This window comes from Salvelinus alpinus, chromosome 5 (assembly GCF_045679555.1).
Source record: "Salvelinus alpinus chromosome 5, SLU_Salpinus.1, whole genome shotgun sequence".
NCBI lineage: Eukaryota > Metazoa > Chordata > Actinopteri > Salmoniformes > Salmonidae > Salvelinus > Salvelinus alpinus.
Window position 1 is genome coordinate 32,332,399 of NC_092090.1, and position 25,716 is coordinate 32,358,114.

General features: G+C 43.0%; 1 protein-coding gene across 1 annotated transcript in view; it reads left to right on the forward strand.

Annotated features, from left to right (window-relative positions):
- LOC139575930 (transcription factor Maf-like) overlaps positions 1–22,492 on the forward strand; it is a 129,684-nt gene extending 107,192 nt beyond the window's left edge. The window contains exon 3 of the mRNA XM_071401402.1: positions 20,634–22,492. The gene's annotated coding sequence lies outside the window, so the exon portion shown is untranslated. The remainder of the gene's footprint in view (positions 1–20,633) is intronic.
- The last annotated feature ends 3,224 nt before the right edge of the window (positions 22,493–25,716 follow it).

Genomic DNA, 25,716 nt, shown 5'->3' on the forward strand with positions numbered 1-25,716 from the left:
CACACACACACACACACACACACACACACACACAAACACACTCAAACACACAAGCCTAAATGTGGCCCACAAGATAAGCTACGCTTGCAATTGCAGCAAGCTTTAAACATGAAACAGCAGTAACCAAGCATTAACAGTGAATCCTTGTGCTTCTGCTGCCTTCGTTGACTGCACTGAGTGTTATTTGAGCTCTGTTGTTTTCTGGACGGCCATAATCTGTGATATGGAGTGGATACTTCAGTCGTTTACCTCCTCTCTGATAGAACAGCTGTTAGAATGCACATATGGCCCACTGACAAACATGACAGATGAAACACTTTGTCTGTTTGCTTTTGTTTAAGCGACAGCTCCTCTCCTAATACCAGCCTTTTAAGTGATCAAAAAGCCCAGCGATATTTGATGTTGACTGCGGAGAGAGGGAGAGAGAGCGAATGAAAGATAGAAAGAGGGAGAGAGAGAGAGAGGGGGAGAGAGACCGTGTCACCCATTGATATACAACTCCAGTCTTCTGTCACACAAGCGCAATGTCTGTTGGGAAATAATGTGACAGCTTGCGCGCCACACAGCTCTGTGACATGATAGAGGGAAGAAGGAAAGGAGGGGGAGGAAGAAGGGAGAGAGTGATGGGTGAGGGAGCGAAGAGACAAAAGAGAGAGGAATAAAGTATCAAGGGAAAAATGAAAGACAGGGAAAGAGAGCGGAAATAGAGAAAGAGAGAGAGAGAGAAAGAGAGAGAAAGTGACAGAGAGAGAGAGAGAGAGAGAGAGAGAGAGAGAGAGAGAGAGAGAGAGAGAAAGTGAGAGAGAGAGAGAGAGAGAAAGTGACAGAGAGAGAGAGAGAGAGCAGGGAGAAAAGACTGAATCAATTCAGTTGGCCTGTCCCTCCAGTCTCCAACATGTCATCGCCTGTCCCTCCAGTCTCCAACATGTCATCACCTGTCAGGATGGATTTAGAATTCAGGCTTTAGAGAGAGACCTTCCATCGATGGCCTGCATGAACACATTCACTAAGGTCTCACTGACAAACATCAGCCACGCGGTCAACAGACGGTTCATCCCCATTGTGACCAAATCACTGGGAATTACTGTGCCACAGACCCCTGCCTAGATTGACTTGCATGTGATCTGTGTAATAGTGTCTGGTGAGGGCTTGCATGAGTGATTCAAGTACATTCGGTTTGTCAAATGTTCTATTACGTTTGAACAGATTTTGTTCCACCATTAATCATTTTGAAAATACATCACTAGTAAGTCTAACTTTTCAACTAAATTTGAAGAGTATTGATTTGAAAGACATGTCACAATATAGGATTATAATTGTAGTACTTGAAATCAGTGCTGAATTTCACCCAGGTCTGACACTTACAGTACACACAGCATGCCTTCACATCCTCCACTAGAGATCCGGGCTGAGCTGGGACTACCAGGGGAGTATGGCAGGAGTCCAGGCCCAGAGCGGCACACTTTCTTTGGGAAGGGGAGGGCGAGGTGTCAGGCTGCCTGCCTGTAGAGGGTGATGAGTAGAGGAGAACAGAGAGCAGCGTGTGTGAGAGCTGGAGTGCCTATGGACAGGGCCATTAGGAGAGAGGAAGAGAGCCAGAGAGAGAGAGAAAGGTATGAGGAAAAGGGGAAAGAGAAAGAAGGAGAGAGAAGGAGAGAGAGCAGGAGAAATAGAGAGAGTAGAGAGAGGGATAGTGGAGAGGGAGGGAGAGAGAGAGCGGGTGAATATATCGAGTCATTAGGCATGCGTTTGTGGGAGACTGACTCCCATATGACATTGCAGGGTGGCAGTACACAGCTAGCTTCTGTTCCTCTTCCCAGTAAACAGACAAACAGATTGGTTCGTTTGCATTTCACTCCTCTGGGCGGCCCATCATTAGGGTTCTGGGAAACACTTTAGGCCTTTCTCCTAGCTACTCTCTCTTGGCTCCCCTGAGAGAGAATATTACTCATACTGTATTTATTTAGTTTTCTGTGTTTTGAAGAGAGTTTCCGATTGAGAATCAGATACACTATGTTTCCTCCTGTCTCTGCCATTGACAAGCAGAGAAACAAAATGGGGAAATGATAGTAATCATGAGAGAGGCTAGACAGGACCCAGGGCGACTGTGCGTGCGTGCGCGCGTGCATGCGTGCGTGCGTGTGCGTGCATTCGTGCATACATGTGTCAATGTGTGTGAATGCACATGCATTTGTGTGTGTTTATGAGCGTCTGTGTTGAGGGCCAGAGTCATTGTTTACTCTCATAGTGAATTTTCTCCATGACACCTCAGCCAGTATCTCTCCCCATTATGTTTTATATTGTAGTGTTTACCTTGTGCTTAGCGGTGGAGACTACAACAATAGACAGTGTAGAACAAGAGGCAGAAAGTGCTGCTCTTGGCCGAGTATCAAACACACACACACACGTCTCACTGAAGTAAGATTGGAGAGTCCGACACGTTCCACATTATATTCCTATTCTTCTCCGTCAGACATTGATGGTTCTGGCTGGCCCTATACTACACATCACCAGACTCTTATCTTCTCATGGCTGGCTTGATTCCTTTATTTTATGAGGTGGGATTTTTTTTGTGTGAAAGAAAATATGATACGTGAAATAGTGAAAGGGGAGGTTATAAGCTGACATATGGAATTGTTTTAAGATGGTCATACCGTGGATCATTTAGTTATTTGATTTAGAATTGTAGGACCCCTTTAGGTATCAAAAAATTAAATAAATTATTTGATAAAATATTGAATTTGACCTTTACTACCAAATCCCATAGAAACGCATTGAATAACACATTCAGAAATACGACAAGAGATAAGCAAAAGCTCATGTTTTGGGGACCTTTAATGGTGCAGAAATGTTTTGGTACGATTCCCCAGATCTGTGCCTCGACACAATCCTGTCTCAGAGCTCTACGGACAATTCCTTCGACCTCATGGCTTGATTTTAGCTCTGATATGCACTGTCAACTGTGGGATCTTATATAGACAGGTGCGTGCCTTTCCAAATCATGTCCAATCAATTGAATTTACCCCAGGTGGACTCCAATCAAGTTGTAGAAACATCTCAAGGATGATCAATGGAAACAGGATGCACCTGAGCTCAATTTTGAGTCTCATAGCAAATGGTCTGAATACTTATGTAAATAAGGCATTTCTGTGTTTTTATTCTTATAAATTTGCAAACATTTATAAAAACCTGGTTTCACCTTATCATTATGGGGTAATGTGTGTAGATTGATGAGGCTAAACATGTATTTAATCCATTTGAGAATAAGGCTGTAATGTAACAAAATGAGGAAAAAGTGAAAAGGTCTGAATACTTTCCCGAATACACTGTACTGAACAAAAATATAAACGCAACAAGCAACAATTTTAACAATTTTACATATAAGGAAATCAGTCAATTGAAAGCAATTCATTAGGTCCTAATCTATGGATTTCACATGACTGAACAGGGGCACAGCCATGGGTGGCCCAGCCAATCAAAATGTGTTTTTCCCCACAAAAGGGCTTTATTACAGATCCTTCTCAGTTCCATCAGCAGTCTGGGTGGCTGGTCTGATGATCCCGCAGGTGAAGAAGTCGGATGTGGAGGTCCTGGGCTAGCGTGGTTACACGTGGTCTGTGGTTGTGAGGCCGGTTGGACGTACTGCCAAATTCTCTAAAATGATGTTGGAGGCAACTTATGGTAGAGAAATGGACATTCAATTATTTGGCAACAGCTCTGGTGGACATTCCTGCAGTCAGCATGCCAATTGCATGTTCCCTCAAAACTTGAGACATCTGTGGCATGGTGTTGTGTGACAAAACTGTACATTTTAGAGTGGCCTTTTATTTTCCACAGCCCAAGGTACACCTTTGTAATGATTATGCTGTTTAATCAGCTTCTTGATATGCCACACCTGTCAGGTGGATGAATTATGGATTTTGTGGACAAATAAGAGAAATAAGCTTTTTGTGCATATGGGACATTTTTGGGATCTTTTATTTCAGCTCATGAAACATGGGACCAACACTTTACATGTTGCATTTATATTTTTGTTCAGTATATATATATATATATATATATATATATATATATATATAAAAAAATGCTTTTTTACACATGTACACCTCCATACTTCCATTCATTTTTTAAACCGGTACCGGTTACCTCCAGACAAGTCCCTTTTCACAGTGGTGTCACATTAGTTTGTAGCCCAAAGGTTCGGACGCTACAAATAGAAGTTGACATATCGACGGTTCCGACTTTAGACGAGTCCCGTGGGGCTTGTGGGGATCGTAGAGCATAACGGTGACCACCATCGTGTTTGTGAGAGTCTCGTCTTTCCATGGAGTATTAGTTATTAGTTAATAGGCTACATCCGTTTTCGTGAGAAGACAGATTTTCGGGATGTGTCATGGTCTGACAAACACCGCTGTAGCTCGGCCACCTTCCACTGCAGATGCAGAAGACAGCCATAGGTGGATGCGGTGGATTGAGATGCAGCCCATGCACAACACAAAACATATCTCAAGCTTAAACTTCATGGGGATGGGCACCAGTGCGTCAATAGACTCTAGGAGGTTTTACACACTTCCAGATAACGTCTAGATTAAGTTGTTTTTAGTAGAATTTTGAGCTCCATCCAGATGTACAGTTATTGAAAAGATGATTATCGCTTGGCCTTGATACATTTGAGAGCTATTTATGGATGAAATAATGATGGAGGAAGTGCTAAGAGGCAAATCTGCCAGTTGGGTGGAACACATTTTCCTCTGTTCTCCAGAAAGGAGAGAACCAAAGGCACCTAAAAGGCACCCTAGTCCCAATATAGTGCATTACAAAGGTAGGTTTAATCAGTTCAGAACCTTATCATGACCCGACTAACACTAACTTTAGCACCTACTACAATTCTCTGTTTTCTATCCCTCTGTCACCTGTACTCCCTCGTTTCAAGTGTCTATTCAGTTTGCTTGCTCTCTCGTTCATGTCATCTCTCCTCTCTTTCTTTTCATTTAATCTCTTTCTATCTCTCTCTCATGCCATTTATCTTACACTCGCTCTATCTATCTCTCTCTCTTTCTCTCTCTCCCTCTCAGTTTATTCTATGTCTGTGTGGCTGGCTGTTGCAGGGTGAGTGATGGTGTCCATCAGTGTAGTGTGTGTGTTGTAAAACAGTCAGCCACTGACAGATTGACTGAGACGTCCAGCCCCTCAATCACCAGGCTCAGAGAGGGAGAGAGAAAGAGAGATAAGCAGAGAGGAAGGGAGAGAGAAAGAGAGAATGAGAGATACGCAGAGAGGAAGGGAGAGAGAAAGAGAGGAAGGGAGAGAGAAAGAGAGATACGCAGAGAGGAAGTGAGAGAGAAAGAGAATGAGAGATAGGCAGAGAGGAAGGGAGGGAGAAAGAGAATGAGAGATAGGCAGAGAGGAAGGGAGAGAGAAAGTGATGGAGAAAACAAAGAAAACAGGTGAACATGGTCAACATTTTAATGAATTCAATTGCCCAAATAAAACGGACCTTTAAGCTCCAACCACAATAAAACGAGTACATAAAAAAATAAAGAATGGAAGAAAAAAAATAAAGATTGACAGGGAAAAAAAGAGTGGTTCTGTGTCATTTCGACAGCTGTTGATTCAAAGAGAAACACTTTATTGGGTCCAGATGGTCCCAGTCAGTGGCAGAATGAGAGAGCTGACTCCGTTGGCTCCAGCCATGTGTTTCTCCTCCTGATCGAAATTAAAATGGTAGTTCGTTTGTCACCGCTCACTACACAGCTTAAAATGTAGCCCTGAAATGTTACTTAGCAATAATGCACCATTCTTACTCAAAAGCCAGTTTTTTTACTTTTACAGTTGGAAGACAGGAGTATTTCCTTTTAGATGAGATTTAAACTAAATACATGCAGAGTATTTCCTTTTAGATGAGATTTAAACTAAAGACATGCAAAGTATTTCCTTTTTGATGAGATTTAAACTAAAGACCTGCAGACTATTTCCTTTTAGATGAGATTTAAACTAAAGACATGCAGACTATTTCCTTTTAGATGAGATTTAAACTAAAGACATGCAGAGTATTTCCTTTTTGATGAGATTTAAACTAAAGACCTGCAGACTATTTCCTTTTAGATGAGATTTAAACTAAAGACATGCAGACTATTTCCTTTTAGATGAGATTTAAACTAAAGACATGCAGAGTATTTCCTTTTTGATGAGATTTAAACTAAAGACCTGCAGACTATTTCCTTTTTGATGAGATTTAAACTAAAGACCTGCAGACTATTTCCTTTTAGATGAGATTTAAACTAAAGACATGCAGACTATTTCCTTTTAGATGAGATTTAAACTAAAGACATGCAGAGTATTTCCTTTTAGATGAGTTTTAAACTAAAGACATGCAGACTATTTCCTTTTTGATGAGATTTAAACTAAAGACATGCAGAGCTGCCCAACTTGAAGCAACACTATTATTCTAGTTTCTGAGACAATATAAGTATTAACCATCATTATCATTATCCCTTCAAAACCAAAAAACATGGCACCTTGACCTTTTCAATGGTAATGGTATCTCTGTAGTCATTGAGTCAGTGAGTTGGTCTGTCTATGCTCCCAATCAGCGGTAACATGCAGGAGTAGTGTAGACTGTAGTCAGCCTGTATCAAGGTGTGATGAATGTATTTATTGAAGCCTTCTGATGACTATTGATCCTCACAGCCCCTCTTCTTAAAGACACAGTCAGAGATCAGCTCAGGACTGAAGCAGTGTGTGCTAACTAAGGCTCTGCTACCACATCACACACACACGGACACACACACAGACAGAGGCACACACACACTGCAAACTAGGTGATGAACACACTCACTCATCGGTTGAGGCGTGGAAAGGTTAACTGTCACAAGTCAGAGACAACACACACACATACACCCACAAACGCACACACACACACACAAACACACACACACACACACACACACACACACACACACACACACACACACACACACACACACACACACACACACACACACACACACACACACACACACACACAAATTAGAAAGGCAGTAGCTTACGGGAAATGAAAGATCAGAATGGAGGGTTGAGAATATGAACAGACACCATTAAAATGATCACAGGAATGAGAACTTGACTCATGGTGACAAAGAGATCACACAGAACTGGCCATGATCACAGTCAAACACACACACATGCACACACACACACACACACTCACTCACACGGAGGGCATGTTAAACAGAGACGTGTCCGTGACCTGTGCTTGTCTCACTCGGTGGTACCTTGGAGATACCACGGCAACCTCCAGCTCCTAGTAGCGCCACGGTAACCGTGACCTTGACGACCGTGGCATCGCGTAGCGCTATGCAGCCGAGCGTGTTAAGACATATTATGAATGTTTCATTACAACTGCCCTAACCCAGGCCTCCACTCCGCTCCCAAGGAGTTACACAGATCCTTTATTTTCCTCATTCTCTCTCTCTCTCTCATGCTCCCGCACTCGTTCTGCTGTTCTCTTTTTCTCTCTCTCGTAGAGAAGCAGAGTGATGGATCACTCATCCAAAACGAATGATCACGTTTCTATGTGAGCTCTCAATCTTACTTTCTCTTTTCCTCCTCTCTCCACCTCTCTCTTTTCTGAGCTTTTGTATACACCCTTTCTCTCTCACTTTCTCTCTCCCCTTTCATGTAATATTTGACTTTTGCTTAATTCTCAGAGGAGAAGCAAGGGAATAGTATAATAATTTAGGGATGTTAAATGGTAAATTGTTGTATAAAAAAAATTATTATTGTATTGTTTTTTCACAAATTAAATTAAGAAAAAAAATGTCAGCAGGAATTTCATCAGAATACAGCACTTATCCAGATATCAGAGATTGTATTATTATCAGTTTGCATAACAGTCACTCAGAATTCATGTGCTACTTTTTAAGAGCAAGGTTTCTTTTCCCACTCTGACCACAACATGCTTGGAGAATCCTCAGTAAAAGAGAAATCACTGGCCCAGATTTGACTAGCCTGTATGGGGAAATGAGGCACTGTGTGGAATGGGGTAATTGTTTGCATATGGGTCATTGACTGTGAGACTGGTTTAGATTTTCAAGAGGGCCAATGAGCAATAAGCCAATATAATTGACTTATTTCACAACGATACTCATTCTGTGTACTGGCCATGCTAACAACCTATGAGCAATCTCCAAATTATATATTTCAACAGTTTTATTATGTCACGCACAATTTCATTTTAACAAACTGCCTTTTGAGAAGGTTCCACGGTTCATGTGTTGTGGAGTTTTAGAGTTGGACGGCTTCTTGACATATTTTAGTTCCCAAATTGAAATTATAAATATTTCCACCCGGTTCAATTCAGGTGCCGGGTCGCAACCATATTGTAGTATCAGGACATCAACGATAGTATTGTAAGAATGGAAATGAAGAGGTCATTTCACAGATATTTTCTCCCATAAACTCCTCATCCTCTAGTCTACAGCCTGATGATGGTCCTGACGTTTGATTGAATTGAATGTTTTCTTTTTGTTAGATCTTTCACTAGGTGAAATCTTTCAGATATGAAGTGCGCTTAAAATTTTGAGATGTTTTGGTATTTTGGTTAATCAATATTAGTATTTTCAAAAAGTAGTATGATTGGTTTATTATACTACCGTCATCAACATGTCGTGAATTGTAACCACTTTTAAATGGACATACATCTATAATTTCATACATCTATAATCGTTCGCGTTCAGTGTCTACATTCAGTGTCCTTGTCTTTAACTGCCATTTCCCAAAAGTCAGACACTTCCCAAAATGCCAACAATTTTTTCTTAGCCTCAGAAGCATCTACATTCACCAGATGTTGTGTGGTCATACTTAGGCGTATTCCCCAGACTTATACTGTAACATAGGTCATTGTTGATATGTTGTAAATGTTTTATTCTATATTTACATTTTCTTCTGAAAAATGAATTATCCACAAACAGTCCGGTTCTGCAGTGTCTTAACAAAACGAAACCAAAATATTTAGTCTGACTTCATCCAGTGTCCAGAAAAAAAGGTATTTGCGTGAGGTGCAAATATGCACATATTTAATTAGATGTTGCCTAATTCGCATCTTTTAATACAACATTTCATGTTTTTATATACAAAAAGTAATATTTGTGTCTGGTTAAAGTTGACCCTATTCGGGTGTGGTGCCTGGCCTTAAACCTATGAATAAGAAAACATGATTCGGCGATTAGTTCATTTTATGCACTTTTGCAACTCATACTGTTCATCTGATGTAGAAACAATAGCGGTTGAAACAAAATGCATGAAATATGCACATAAGGTAGCATTTCTTGCATTCATTCTATAGTAATCTTTTCAGAGTTTAGCAGAATTCCTGCAATTAAAATGTTCACTTCTTTTGCACTCACTGGACGGTAAAATATTATTACGGTTGGAGAAGTAATCTATACTAGACGTGTACACATCAATATGAGCACATATCCATTTGTTGATTTGAGTGTTTCTGTGTGTGTGTGCGTGTGCGTGTGCATGCGTGCGTGCTGTGTGCGTTCTTGTGAATCTGTGTGTTTATGCGTGTGTGTGTCTACATCAGTGTGTATGTTTCCGAACAGACACCGGTGAACAACTGTAGATTGTGAAACACCAAGTGGGCGTGCTACACTCTATGATCTATGGTACGGAGCTCATTGTTACTGTGTTCTAAAAATACAGGATCTGATTGGGTAATGTGTGTCTCTGCTCTCTGTGGTCTCACTAACAGTACATTTAGACTGGCCGACAGAACCACACTTCTCCAGAGTGTTCTACTTTCAAAATATCCCTGAATTAGGGAAGATAAGTCCCGTGTAGTTCCCCCTCCCTCACCAAACATATTAGCTGGAAATTTCCACACACTAAATACCGGCTGCTCTGCAAAGGCCGTGCAGAGTTTTTTTGTGGGTTTATCATTGTAGTAATGTAAGATACTGTAATCAAATGCATGCAAGATTATTGCTTGAAACATTAACGTTAAGGTCATTATTGCAGTGCAGATAGATTTTATAAACTGTCAGACCTGCATAATGTGTTACAGGAGCTAATTGTATGTAGATGTAAATGCATGTGTGTGTGGAGTCTCTGACACACAGTGTTTGGGTTATGTGTTGAGAGATGAGCGGACTGGCAATGAGTGTGATGGATGACTAACAGCCACACACAGGCCCACCTCGCTCTCTTCTACCTCACATAGTACAAACACATGAGTCACACAGGACAGCGACTCAGGGCCTGTTTCACTGCTCGCTGACCCCAGATCAGTGGAGGGACAGTCCTCTACAGTCTACCATAGCAGGGGCAGAGGGTAACCTGATTGGGACGTGTATCTGTTTTTTTTATGTCTCCAGAAAGGGTTTCAGCACTAGCTTTTATTCTTTCTCCTAATAATCTCAATTTGACTTAATTGTACCTTTCCCTTCTGACCTTGATATTTTAAAATGGAAAGTTGAGAAGTATCATAACCTTTCAGATGAACAGAGCTGTGTGTCAAACCCCTGCCATTTTGGCTTTGGCTGTGTGCAGTTTCCTTGGCTGTAATGAGCTGTGATAATTAGCTGAGGCAACTCTTATCTCTGGCTGGTTGTAGGTGTTCCTACATAGGCCTCTGGGTCACTAACTCTCCAACACCTACACCAAGCACTGTGAACACAGCTACTGAACAGAGGCAAGGGAGCGTTACGGCAAAATAAGACTCAGATAAGCAGAAGGTCATCTGGAATTTTCCACAAGTCGAATCCTCTGTTCCGTTAACCTTGTAGGGTGGAAAAGAGCACAGTGTTCTCATCGCAGACGTACGCCAGCCGCACTCGTCCATTTCTCTTTTGTTTTTCTGCCTCCGGACATCACATCCCACCAGCCCGTTTCATTCATCTCTGAATCAGGGATAGGAATAATTTTATTGTACACTTTTGCATTTTAATTCATTAACAGTTTTTGTGTAGAATGCATTACGTTTCTGTATTCAAGTAAAAACAAATATGAAGAAAGAAAGGCAGTTCAACTTAAAGACGTATGTAGTTGTGCTAAAACACCAGAATTGTGTGTGTGTGTGTGTGTGTGTGTGTGTGTGTGTGTGGGTGTGGGTGTGTGTGTGTGAGTGTGTGTGTGTGTGTGTGTGTGTGTGTGTGTGTGTGTGTGTGTGTGTGTGTGTGTGTGTGTGTGTGTGTGTGTGTGTGTGTGTGTGTGTGTGTGTGTGTGTGTGTTTGTAGAGACAGAACGAAAGAGAGAGAAAGAAGACAGAGAAACAGATGCTCTGTACTTGGTGGCTATCTGCAGTTAAACCACAGGCATTTGCATCGCAGGAAGTGTGACATCCGTGTGCATATGAGAGGGACAGTCCCAAGACAAAGACAGTCAACAACCCACTTAGATACACATTTTTTAAACACACAAACACATACACAAGTACGTAACAATGGTGTGAACATGATATATCACCACCTCCATGTGGTATCTGGTGAGTTTATAGTGATACAAGGTGGTGAGAAGTAAAAATGGCTTACATGACTGTGCCTAGGGCTGTTACAGTGACCGTATTACCGCCACACCGGCGGTCACAAGTCATGAATTGCAGTCAAATTCCACATGACCGTTTAGTCACGGTAATTAGACTTCTCCAAACTCTGATGCTGCTAATGGTCATTAGTAGCCTACCTAACTTGCTAACTGCCTGGTACTCAGCACTATATTGTCCCTCTAATCACTCTGACATCAATGCAAATGTATTCGAAAATCTAATCAAACACTTCATGAGAGCCCATTTCGATAGGCTATGCATTTGCAGGAGAAAACAGAGTGATGGCATCTACTAAAAATAGGAGGATCAGCTTTCTATAGGCTAGACCTACGATATTTATTTCTCAACTTTCCTAATATTAAGCACATTGCTTATATTTACAACAGGAGTGTAGACTAGCTGGCTGGCATTCTGCCAGTGGTTGTATTAATTTGAGATCTATTGCATCCCACAAAAGTCCCAGACTATGTTTGGAATGTTTATTTCTCGCACAGAATAGAATAGGTTGACTTACAGTGGGGAGAACAAGTATTTGATACACTGCCGATTTTGCAGGTTTTCCTACTTACAAAGCATGTAGAGGTCTGTAATTTATATCATAGGTACACTTCAACTGTGAGAGACGGAATTTAAAACAAAAATCAAGAAAATCACATTGTATGATTTTTAAGTAATTAATTCGCATTTTATTGCATGACATAAGTATTTGATCACCTACCAACCAGTAAGAATTCCGGCTCTCACAGACCTGTTAGTTTTTCTTTAAGAAGCCCTCCTGTTCTCCACTCATTACCTGTATTAACTGCACCTGTTTGAACTCGTTACCTGTATAAAAGACACCGTGCCACCCACTCAATCAAACAGACTCCAACCTCTCCACAATGGCCAAGACCAGAGAGCTGTGTAAGGACATCAGGGATAAAATTGTAGACCTGCACAAGGCTGGGATGGGCTACAGGACAATAGGTAAGCAGCTTGGTGAGAAGGCAACAACTGTTGGCGCAATTATTCGAAAATGGAAGAAGTTCAAGATGACGGTCAATCACCCTCGGTCTGGGGCTCCATGCAAGATCTCACCTCGTGGGGCATCAATGATCATGAGGAAGGTGAGGGATCAGCCCAGAACTACACGGCAGGACCTGGTCAATGACCTGAAGAGAGCTGGGACCACAGTCTCAAAGAAAACCATTAGTAACACACTACGCCGTCATGGATTAAAATCCTGCAGCGCACGCAAGGTCCCCCTGCTCAAGCCAGCGCATGTCCAGGCCCGTCTGAAGTTTGCCAATGACCATCTGGATGATCCAGAGGAGGAATTGGAGAAGGTCATGTGGTCTGATGAGACAAAAATATAGCTTTTTGGTCTAAACTCCACTCGCCGTGTTTGGAGGAAGAAGAAGGATTAGTACAACCCCAAGAACACCATCCTAACCGTGAAGCTTGGAGGTGGAAACATCATTCTTTGGGGATGCTTTTCTGCAAAGGGGACAGGACGACTGCACCGTATTGAGGGGAGGATGGATGGGGCCATGCATCGTGAGATCTTGGCCAACAACCTCCTTCCCTCAGTAAGAGCATTGAAGATAGGTCGTGGCTGGGTCTTCCAGCATGACAACGACCCAAAACACACAGCCAGGGCAACTAAGGAGTGGCTCCGTAAGAAGCATCTCAAGGTCCTGGAGTGGCCTAGCCAGTCTCCAGACCTGAACCCAATAGAAAATCTTTGGAGGGAGCTGAAAGTCCGTATTGCCCAGCGACAGCCCCGAAACCTGAAGGATCTGGAGAAGGTCTGTATGGAGGAGTGGGCCAAAATCCCTGCTGCAGTGTGTGCAAACCTGGTCAAGAACTACAGGAAACGTATGATCTCTGTAATTGCAAACAAAGGTTTCTGTACCAAATATTAAGTTCTGCTTTTCTGATGTATCAAATACTTATGTCATGCAATAAAATGCAAATTAATTACTTAAAAATCATACAATGTGATTTTCTGGATTTTTGTTTTAGATTCCGTCTCTCACAGTTGAAGTGTACCTGTGATAAAAATTACAGACCTCTACATGCTTTGTAAGTAGGAAAACCTGCAAAATCGGCAGTGTATCAAATACTTGTTCTCCCCACTGTATGTACTATGGGGAATAATAGATTGACATAGGCTAGTGTTTTTGCTGTTTGTTAGGACTACTCATCTTGTTGGCTGACGAAAAATAAATGTGGACAATTCTTCCAATATCTTCAATATGCACCTTGGAATTGGATAAGGACGCTCGCAGTTGCGTCCCCGCTGTGTCTGTCTTCACTTATAGCCTGTGAGAAAGACCCGATCACGTGACGGAGAGCCATGTGAGGCGCTTCGTATTGCGCAGCACACTCAGGGAGAAGGGCACAAGGCAGCACTCCCGGCCGCAAACGGCATGGATTTTTTTAGGGCGCAATACGGACACAAAGGGGATGCCGCCGTGAAATTCGACGATTATCAAGTGCTTGTGAATGAGAGACTATTAGAGTGTTTTAAGCCTGCGCAAAAAAAACTAAGTAGAGCTCATGCCTTTCAAGCAACTTTTTTCAAATCATCATTAGAAACTCATAATGCAGCCTTACAATGTATTGAACATCAAAACATATAGCCCAACATTTGTAGAACAACTAAAGTTACATTAATAACTTTAAATGAAGCATATAGGAGTATCTATTTCGTTGTTAACCGCTCAACACAGAATAGCCGCGTGTGCACTCCCTCAAATCGTTTGGAGAAAATATTTATATTTTATTCAGCTTTGTTCAATTGTATTCTTCATTCTATAAAATAATGCTATGGAATTATAAGCAAATCTTGTCTGCTAAATGAACTAGTGTAGCCCACAGCTCTTTGGCATAGCCACATCAGGACCTAATGTAAGGACAACTCAAAGTATGCCATTATTTTCTTCTGAAATAGACTACATTTTCTTCATATCTCACTTCTTTAGACCTGTCTAAAGTAAATAATGGATTTATTGTGAAGGTGTAGGCTGTATTACCGTGAAAGCGACAGTTATTTGCATGACAACCACCGGCTGACGAAATTGTGTGACCGCCACAGCCCTAACTGTGCCTCAATATTTCTGGTAAATGTGGCACACTGGACATGATGCAGACAAATTAATAACACATCCGGGCGAAAGAACATTTAAGTGGTTTCAATTGATTTAGTTTAAATCCTCAGACTGTGACAAAAAAGTCCAGTTCATACATCCAGTGTTTTATGTTAGATATGATATCAAACCCATTTTCACTCCCTCCAATAATTATGTATCATTTCTCCAATCTACTTATTACAGGATATCCCAGCCACTTGCCATCTTTCACAGATCAAGACTTTATGGACCTTTTTAGATGAGAAATGATCAATACAGGAAGAAACGTCAGCACAAATGCGGTGACACATTGGCAACGCCGAGCCACTATCCATGCCAGCATCAATATTTTAGCCGCCAGCTCATAACTTATTTTTTTTTAATGCATAATTGAATCTGACCAATGTTTTCTTCAGCCGTTAAAATGTAGAGCAATTTTTAAACAATAAAAGGAGTGCTCCATTGAGTTTTTATTGGCTTCTCTTTCTCTTTTGCATAGCATATGTACAGTAGATATATAGCTCTAGACACTGTAGCAGCCATTCCTACTATAATCTGTGCATCTTAGCCTACTGAGGTGAAAGGGGTTGTATTTATTTACAACTGTTTGCTTTCTCCAGTCCTTTAACTTGCTATAGATGTAGAAAGTGTGGTGAGATAGATAGTCTGCACTCACCTTTTTATAACTGTGGTTGAAAAGGGAAAGAGGGTCTCGTTGAGGTGAAGTGTGTGTGCGTGTATATGTGTGTGTTGGTGCGTGAGTGGGTAGGTGTTTGTATGTATGTGCACACCAGTATGTGTGAGAGCGCCTCTGTGTGTTCCTGTGTGTGTCCGCCTCTGTGCACCTTTGTTTGTGTCTGAAATTGCAGGTGGAGGTGTCACAGTGTTATTTTAGGCCCATTAGTCTTGGGTTTGCGTGACTAGGGCTGGAAGTGGGGCCGTGGAGGGCTGACTTAGCTGAGCTAGGCTTTGGGTACAGTAGGGGAGGATTGTCTGACCTCACCCTGGGTTCTCTCTACTGTAGTCTCCCCTGCTGTGCTCCAGACAGACAGACAGACCGTGTGACAGTGAGCAGCCAGCGCTGCTGAGATGGTTTTATGCACAGTGAAGTGTAACGTGAGCAGAGTTATTCTCAGCTCCGTTTACAGAAGAACAACAAGCGCTGAAGGACGAGTGAGAGAGAGAGAGCTCACCTTCAAGTGCTCCCTCCCCTCGTCCAGACACAAGCACAAACACACAGACTAAAGCATACACACAAATACAGTATAGCTATGCACACACCTGCACACACGATTGCACACATACATACACACACACATGTATTATTACATTTGTTTCAACAATTGATTGAGAGAAAGGTGATGTATGCATTTTCTATTCTCAATTTAAATTAAATTAGGTCATAGTGGGTGCATTTTATGCTGCAATGTTTTATATGAAGCTGCTAGTATAAGAGAGAGAGAGAGAGAGAGAGAGAGAGAGAGAGAGGGAGAGAGAGATAGAGAGTTGAAAAGCAAAAGGAATCGTTGCTCTCTTGGCCCCGGCATGCAGTGGCGACCCTGCAACAATTCTTATTTGTTTTGCAATAGAGCTTAATAAATATTGATTTACTATTTTAATTACATGCTAATCTCAAAACACATAGGTGCCAGCTTTATGGCTCTCTCAAGACATACGGCAAATTTCCTCTTTGCAAATATTTATTAGTGACGTGGTCCAGAGAGGGCTATAAAAGTGAATAGTGATCATTAAACAGACAGTAACTGTCTACAAGTGTCAATATCAGCCATGCCAGTGGACAGGCCAACCAATCAATTGTAATATAATTGCGCTGCCCCTTTAAGAGCTATGTAAATCAAGTAAGGAGATAAAACTGCTCCAAAGTTGTTACTATGGAATAGTTATGATGATTAATAGTGAATATGCAACATAGGTAGGTTGAAGACTTTACATTAGAAATATGTTTAAAAATGATGTACTGTGGAAGTCAGTTCAGCTGTGTAAAAGAATTATGAGTTTTTGTCTCAGTCTAATTCCAATAAAAGGCTACATTGAATAAGAAAACAATTACTAAAATAGAAATATAACACATTTGAAGTATGAAATACATTTGAACGCAGGGAAACAAATGTATTTGTTAGCAATTGTTTCTCTCCTCTCTCTCTCTCTCCTTTCTCTCTCTCTGCCTTTCTCATTTCCTCCCTCCTTTCCTAATCCTTCCATCAGTGAGATATATTGAAACTGAGACTGCATTAAGGTGATTAGAAAGCCGAGATATTCAGGGGAAAGCTTGTCTTTTTCAAAGGGGAAAAGCCATGAGTGAGTATGGGTAAACAACTTACTATTCATCTCCTCAGTGTTTCATTTGAACTAAACAAAATGGACATCAAATAGTACAGTATATAGTATTTGTTTTTGGTATTACGCATATGTGAGTATATTTCCGTGTGTGTGTGATGTGTGTGTGAATATGTGTGTGTTTGGGAATAATCTATGCACTGTGCAAGGCTTGCATGGTTTGTTCCTCAGATCAAGGTTACTGGTTTAATTGAGCCTCAACTGGACCCAGAGCTGAAAGAGCAGAGAGAGCTGCATCGATTAGCTATGAAATGGTTCCAATATGGCCGCTCGATCAGGCTTCGCGAGCAGCTCCCTCAGGACTTTGATTTCTCCGTCAAACAACAATCCTGGACCCTGGCCTTCAAAGAGAAACGCCATCTTTGTTGTTGTTTTCCCCAATGTTTGAGCGATGTCACCCGGGTCGAAGTTATCCTTGTCCATAAAGACTCTCCCACACCGGAATAGCCACAGAAACAGCTCCAGCTGGCCCTCTCCACGGCAACGGCCAATACTGGTCATTCCCCCATGGTGACGGATTTGCATTGTGCTCCTAAAGAGGCCTGTGCAACACATTGACAACATTTAATTCTGTAACGCAGCTCACATTCTACCCAGTGGCTTCAGCAGCACATCATTACATTCTGCAGCTTTCCCTCTCTCCTTATCTGAGTGTTGACCAGGACCACTCTGTCAACAGTATCGATGACAGGACCTGGTGCAGCTTAGCATAGCGTCAGAGGAGTGGTGCTAGCGAGAGGCTAACCGTCTAACCGTTTCTGCTAATTGCCTCATTAATGATTCGCCGGTGTGAGCCTGCTCTAGCACTTCGTTGTGGGGAGCAAATTGTTCTGATTGGTTTGCCTCTGTCAATTATTGATGAGGCAAGCGACCTCAAGTGCTAACACCTGGCTTTGGTGCTGTGGAGTGGCCCACCGTTCCCATCACTGGGTAGCTGTGTTGTTCACACTGCTAGAGTATTGTGTTGCTCCCGAACACAGCTTACCTCTTAGCCAGGGGTGTATTCAGGGCTGTGTTGGTTCTGTCAGAGTGGATGAGTGTAGCCCTGGGGCAGTGACTGTGATCTCTAGTTGTATGGATACAGCACAGTGAGGTTACTGGATGGAGACTTTACTGGGTGATTCCGCACAAAACTAGAACAGAAAAGGACGTTATTTAGGAGGCCTGGGTCAGCCCAAAATGCCACAAGTGTTCCAACTTCAAATCATTATTTATCAATTATGCTTTAAGATACAAATGTAATATATGTCAACAATACTTCCTCCAAAGGACCTTTCTATGGGTCCTGGTTATTCTAGTTTTGTGAGGAATCACCCTTCTGTACTGGGACAAAGCAGTAGTTGTTTTTTCAGAATCTGGTATGTAAGCAGGACACACTGTATCCTCACAGGGAAGGGTGCGTGTGTGTGCTGCCCTGAACCACCTGCGTATGTTGGGCCTCAGCCGGAGAAAGAGAGGCTTTGTTTGTGAACAAGTGACTCACCCGGGACATACTGATATGGTAGTACACATTGAGGCCTTACTCTCTCCTGTTTTCATGTAGGATATTATGCCTGACCATTTTGGAAAATGTAAAGACACGGTGATGAAAGTAGATGGGAGGCAGGCAGTGATAATTATTACCACCTGAGATTAAAGCTAAATTATAAACTGGGTGGTTTGAGCCCTGAATGCTGATTGGCTGACAGCCGTGGTATATCAGACCGTATAACACAGGTATGACAAAACTTTTATTTTTACTGCTCTAATTTCATTGGTTAACAGTTTATAAAAGCAATAAGGCACCTCGTGGGTTTGTGATATACTGTACTGTATGGCCAATTTTCCACAGCTAAGGGCTGTGTGTGTGTGTGTGTGTGTGTGTGTGTGTGTGTGTGTGTGTGTGTGTGTGTGTGTGTGTGTGTGTGTGTGTGTGTGTGTGTGTGTGTGTGTGTGTGTGTGTGTGTGTGTGTGTGTGTGTGTGTGTGTGTGTGTGCGTGTGACTTCTATTTTTCCTCAGTGTACTGTTCTCCTGTCCTTACATTAGGGTCAGTAAATGGAGCTCCAGTGCCAGGTAGCTGTTGTTCTCTGTCTAATGGCCCACCCACACACAGCCCGTATGAATCATCCCAAACCTCTACTCTACCTGGGGGGTAGGAAACCTTTCAAGCGTTTTTCAGCAAAATATCAACCCAAAGCACTCTCTCACAGTGGCGTGACTGCCTGGCTTTAGAGAGTAAACACAGGTTAGATAAAGGAACCGATGTGTCAGTTGTTGATGTGTAGCGCTCCTTCACTGTGGGCCTGTGTGTAATCACTCTGTTGTCGGCCATGTTGTTATACACTGAGGATACAAAACATTAAGAACACCTGCTCTTTCCATGACACAGACTGACCAGGTGAATCCAGGTGAACGCTATGATCCCTTATTAATGTCACTTGTGAAATCCACTTCAATCAGCGTAGATGAATGGAAGGAGACATGTTAAAGAATGATTGTTAAGCCTTGAGACGATTGAGACATGGATTGTGTGCCATTCAGAGGGTTAAATGGGCATGACAAATTATGTAAGTGCATTTAAAGGTGGTATGGTAGTGGGTGCCAGGCGCATCGTTTCTGTCAAGAACTACAACGCTGCTAGAATTTTCACGCTCAACAGTTTCCCGAGTGTATCAAGAATGGTCCACAACTGTGGGAAGCATTGGAGTCAACATGGGCCAGTATCCCTGTGGAAAGCTTTCGACACCTTGTGGAGTCTATGCCTCGACCAATTGATAGGTGTTCTTAATGTTTGGTATACTCAAGTGTTTTTTTTGTATTGTAATAATGGCTCAAGGACATCAGAACTGACCAAATAGATACTGTAGGATGCATTCTAGAGATGAATATATCATAAAACTATAAACTTCATGGGTATTATTCTAAAGACTCAAGAGAGTGGTCTTTGACTGAGGGGTTGTGTTTAATCCAAAGGTTAGACTCATCCATGCTGTTAGTGAGCGGCCTAGTGAGCGGCCTAGTGAGCGGCCTAGTGAGCGGCCTAGTGAGCGGCCTCATCTCTGTCTCTCTGGCCTTAATTGAAGCTGATGAAGGAGTCACCCCCCATGCAGCCGCCGCTGTCACTCAGAATCTCAGCGTCGATGCAGTCAGACCGTACACACTCACAGGGTGGTCACCGGCCCTTTGTTTTTACACAGGCACCAGGGAGGGCACCACCGTCCCAAATAACAGTGAGTCAGCCTGTGTCATGGCTCTGACATGGTGGGCCCAGTGTCTGTGGAGGTTATGGTGGGGTCCCTTCGATGCGGGCCTCTCGCTCTTTCACTAACAGTCATGGTGTGCGTCTGTGTGTGGGGGGGGGGGGGCACAAAAGGGACACACAGATGGGTGGTCTGACTCATACACATTTAATGACCTCTACTGTTTCTCTCTCTCTCTCTCTCTCTCTCTCTCTCTCTCTCTCTCTCTCTCTCTCTCTCTCTCTCTCTCTCTCTCTCTCTCTCTCTCTCTCTCTCTCTCTCTCTCTCTCTCTCTCTCTCTCTCTCTCTCTCTCTCGCTCTCGCTTTCCTTCTCCATCTCTCTTCGCTCTCTCGCTCTCTCTATTGTTCTCTCTCTATTGTTCTCTCTGCAGATAACCTGGCGACTGAACGCTGATGACTTAAGAGTGACTGATCAATGGCTTGAGGAACCCCACAAAGCACAACAACATTTAAAGATGACTTCACTGGAGAAGAAGAAAAGACCCCCTAAAAACCCTGCAGAGAAATGCTTCAGAGCCTCTTCCTACTCCCACTTCCTCTCTGCTATTTTACCTCCAGCTTTTTTGTAAGAAAACAAAAACAAAAACAAACAAAACACTGACTCAAATGATGAATCAAGATGATTGACAACATCAGAAGAATATAACGGGAGAAACCATTTCCTTTGTAGGGGGGGGGGACAAAACTTTGATGCATGTTACTGTAAGTAGTTCATCTAAAACCTTTTTCCCCCAAGTGGGATCCTCCACTAAGAAGACTCGTCCAAGTCCAGCGTTCCTGATATAGGATAAAATACCCAAGCAACCCACCTCCTCCCTCTGAAATCCCTTACTCTATCTTCCCTATCAGAGGTCATTGTAACTACCATTGACAATATGTTCCTCGTTTTAGAGAACTTACTTCCTGTATCATTTTGGAGTTAGTTGGACTTTAAGACTACTATAGTGTATACTATTTGCATAATGAACCAGTCTTCCTCTCCAATGGACATGAGTGATGTACTATAGCATGGATCTGACTTTACTGTATTCCTCAGTACGCTTGTAGATCACACAACTCATAATTGTGGATAGTACAACGATTACACCTTTTTAATTCTAGATTCCTATCTTTACCAGGCAGTATTAACTTACTGTATACCAAGTAGGGCATTTTGTTGACCTGTACATTTGACTAAATGCATAGAAATGCAAGTAATAGCTCATTGTATTATTTGAATAGCTGCAGACATATTAGGGAAACATTTCTATAAAGACAATGGAACTGTGACTGAGTCATATAGTGTTGACTATATTATGAAGGTATAACCCAGAATAAAGTCTTAGAGAGTAAACATACTATAGTATCCTCAGCAGGGGCCCCGCTGCATCTATGTCATGTGTCTACCTGAGATCGGTGGGCAGACGATCTTGTATTTGGTTTGTTTCTTTGTTTTTTCCTCATCCCTTTTGAAAAGCTTGTACCAATGGCCCCTCTGGGCTCTGTACTGTGGTCTCTCTCATGGACCTCTCATAGGGCAACACATGTCCTCAGCTAAGGCAGGTGTCTCTTTCTCTCTCCCACATCACCTGGCATGGTTTACCCAGGTGCTCCTCTGTACGACCAACAAGGAGAACGGAACATCACAGTGTGATTTCAAGGTTGCAGAAACCATATTGACTTTTGACCTATCGCAAACTGTCTACTGAAGACATAACAACAACCAGACAAACTACAGCTGTTGGTGCAAGAGAGGATACTGTGCATGGAACGCAACGCACGCAAGATAACCTGAAAGCATCTTCATCCTCTTGCATCCTCTACCTATCCATGTGCTTCCAGGACAAACCTGATACCTAAACAGCCCCTCGCCTGCTCCCACAATCCTCTCTGCTCCTCCTCTCGCCCATCCCAGAGACTCGTGAGGAGAGCGCCAGTTGATCTGTTTATAAACGTTACGGATGGACGCTCATCGTGACGGTTAAAAACAAACAAACACACACGCACATACATCCACCCACACACACATAAACACTCTCAAAGGGAGACAAGTGGAATACAGTGGTGTATGTATGTATATTCTGTATGTATAGAACCCTCAGCTGTAAGTAGTACATGTTGACATGTAGATGAAAATATGCATTGTGATCATAATACCTTCCGTAGACAGGCTGGTGGCCGTTGATTCAGACAGAGGAAGAGACACTCTCTCTAAGCCAATGGAAGCACTCTATCCTATGTCTTCAGGGTACATACTCTAAGTTTTCCTTAATGACAGAAAATATAATGTGATGGAAATACTGTTCCTTTTAAAAAGGACCTCCTAAGCAAAACCACCGAGCTGAATGGGTTTTAAGCACTTTGAAGGGATGCATAACCCCCCCTTTGATGTCAGAAAGAACCTGGTCAGAGTGAGAGAGCAGGGGGTGTGGAGGGTGTAGGGGGCGAGGGGAGGGAGGGCAAACTGGGGCGCTCCAATTAAGTGGCAGTGCACAAAGTGGCGTGGGGCGCCCTGCCAGGAACTGTCTATTCATCCCATGTCAAAGGGATTTACACATCTCAATGAGTCAACAGCACTGCCAGGGCCTAGCAGCATGGGGAACAAGGGAGGAGAGGAATACAGGAAAAGAGGAGTGCAGAGGAAATGAGAGATAAAGGTAGAGATGTAGATCGACAGAGAGGAGAGAGAACAGCAGAGATGTAGAGTGACAGAGAGGAGAGAGAACAGCAGAGATGTAGAGTGACAGAGAGGAGATAGAACAGCAGAGATGTAGAGTGACAGAGAGGAGAGAGAACAGCAGAGATGTAGAGTGACAGAGAGGAGAGAGAACAGCAGAGATGTAGAGTGACAGAGAGGAGAGAGAACAGCAGAGATGTAGAGTGACAGAGAGGAGAGAGAACAGCAGAGATGTAGAGTGACAGAGAGTAGAGAGAACAGCAGAGATGTAGAGTGACAGAGAGTAGAGAGAACAGCAGAGATGTAGAGTGACAGAGAGTAGAGAGAACAGCAGAGATGTAGAGTGACAGAGAGGACAGAGAACAGCAGAGATGTAGAGTGACAGAGAGGAGAGAGAAAATGAGACAACAAGCAAACAATGTGACAATGTTGAAGCCAGGAGAGGAAACCTGACCAGACAAAATCTGCTCTTCTCTCAGGTCACCTCCACAACTCCTCTCATACCCTTCAGCCACAGAGTTCACTGACCCCTCCACCCCAGCTAGTGCCACTTCCCCACAGCCCTGTGACCTCACGTCCTATCTGGGGTTGACTCTGTGTTAATGAACAATAGCTCTAAGCTTAACCAGATGTTCAGGCTAGCCGTTAAATACCTGTTGCTCTTCCACCCCAGAGATTCCTTTATCCTTCCCCAGTGCAGCTGCACTCTCCCTGGGCTGGGCTCCACGTGCTTCAGCCCCTCTATGGAGGGGACCTCCACACAACCTGACTCTGTTCTGCTCTGCTGTCATCATCTAACAATAGCAGTGCTCACTGACTGATGAATCATGGCATTAACATGAGGATTGATGATGATTCATGAGCTTCAGTGATGACAGGTCTGATGACAGGGATGTTGATGGTATGGCAGAGACATCATAATCAAGCAACTATTTGTGTTTACATTGGCTTATATTGTATGTTTCATAAAATTATACACAGACCAATCAATGCAAGTGAATCATGTACAGTGGCTCTCCAGTGTAAAGCATTACCAAACCCAAAACAATATTTAACAGTGGATTAAACACTGGGAAGACATCAGAGACAGAGAGGGATGGACATAGACTGTGACCAGGGACAGTTAAGGAAGAGTTGGCCCCATTAGGAAAGTAGAGTAGAGATAGAAACCAGTTCAATTTGGTAAACCATCTTCTTCCCTTCTCCCGTGTGTGTGTGTGTGTGTGTGTGTGTGTGTGTGTGTGTGTGTGTGTGTGTGTGTGTGTGTGTGTGTGTGTGTGTGTGTGTGTGTGTGTGTGTGTGTGTGTGTGTGTGTGTGTGTGTGTGTGTGTGTGTGTGTGTGTGTGGCTGGCTGGCTGGCTGGCTGGCTGACTGGCTGCTTGGTGGGGAAGCAGTAATAGTAAAAGGCGTTTGATGTGTGTATTAGCTCCCGTCCTTGCGGTCAGCGCGTACACAAACACAACATCAAAAGGAGGATGGGAGCGCGCTGCTACCTGGCTCTGTGGTGATAAGTTAATGCAGATCTGTTAGACAGAAACATATTAAAGGATGAAGATGTCAGTCACACACACGGCAGGAGACATCACGTTGAGCTACTGTTGATGTCCTCCCGAGTTTGAAGCTTTCTGATTTCGCCAATATGAAAAAACATTTTTCTGAGGAGTTAAAGAGGGTATAAGTGACAGAGACAGTTGTGATCCCCCCTCGCCTGTTTGAAGAACACGGTTAGTGTGTTTTTCAGTGAGATAAACTCGCAGACTGCACACATGCCGTTTTATCAGAGTATGACCCTGACCATGACATTTCCCAGAAGCCTTAGTGTTATTCACAGGTTCCCGTAGATGCTCACACAGACACACATGTGTACACACATGCTCTTATACACAAACATTTACACCCCCCCCCCCCCCCCCCACCCCCCCACACACACACACACACAGACACCCGTACACACACTCAGACTAATCTAAACAACCGGACTGTATGTGAACAGATCTGCAAAATAATGGATTGTTCAGTGTGCAAACAATAAGCTGTTAGCGTATTCACAGGTCAAAGTTATATTACCCAGAGTGCCACGCTGGGGGTATATTAAAACATGAGGGATATTTTGGAGGATGGAGGGAGGGGGGGATAGAGTGCTGTCCTGATTCAGATTTACCCCCTATTGGGCACCCCTTACTTCTTTCTTTATTTCTCTCCTCCACTCCAATACATACACAGACCCTGCATTTAATCAGGCTTACCCCTCCGCATCTTACTTTATTTTCTCTCTCCTCTCTCTTCTCACTGCTCATTCCTTCTTTCATATGTCTTCTCTGTCTCAATCCCCTTCCTCCTCTCTTTCCTCTCCCTCCTCCTTCTCTCTATCACCTTTCCCATTTTCTTTCCTCGCTTCGCTTCACCTCTCCTTTTCTCCTCTTTTTCTGCTCTTTCCTCTCTTCTCCCTTTCTCCCCCTCTCCCAGACGGAGGCAAGCTATTGAGGTGAAGCACTCCATCAATCTCCCTGGTGAAAGAGAGAGAGAGAGGGGGGGGGGGTGAAAAGGAACCAGAATCTTGTTTTTGGATTAAGCAAATAGAGGAGTGGGTAATATAGGGCCATCATGCTGCTTGGTGGGTCATTTGTCAGCACCTTCGCACGGCCACACAAACAAGAGACAAGAGGAGAGAGAAAGTCAATTACCACTGTCAGTGGAGAGGGGGAGAACGAGAAAGATAGAGGGAGGGAGCCATATCCACTTTCATTAGAAGCCTATGTCTCCTCTAGCCTGTGTTCTGCAGTGACTACCATGGCTTA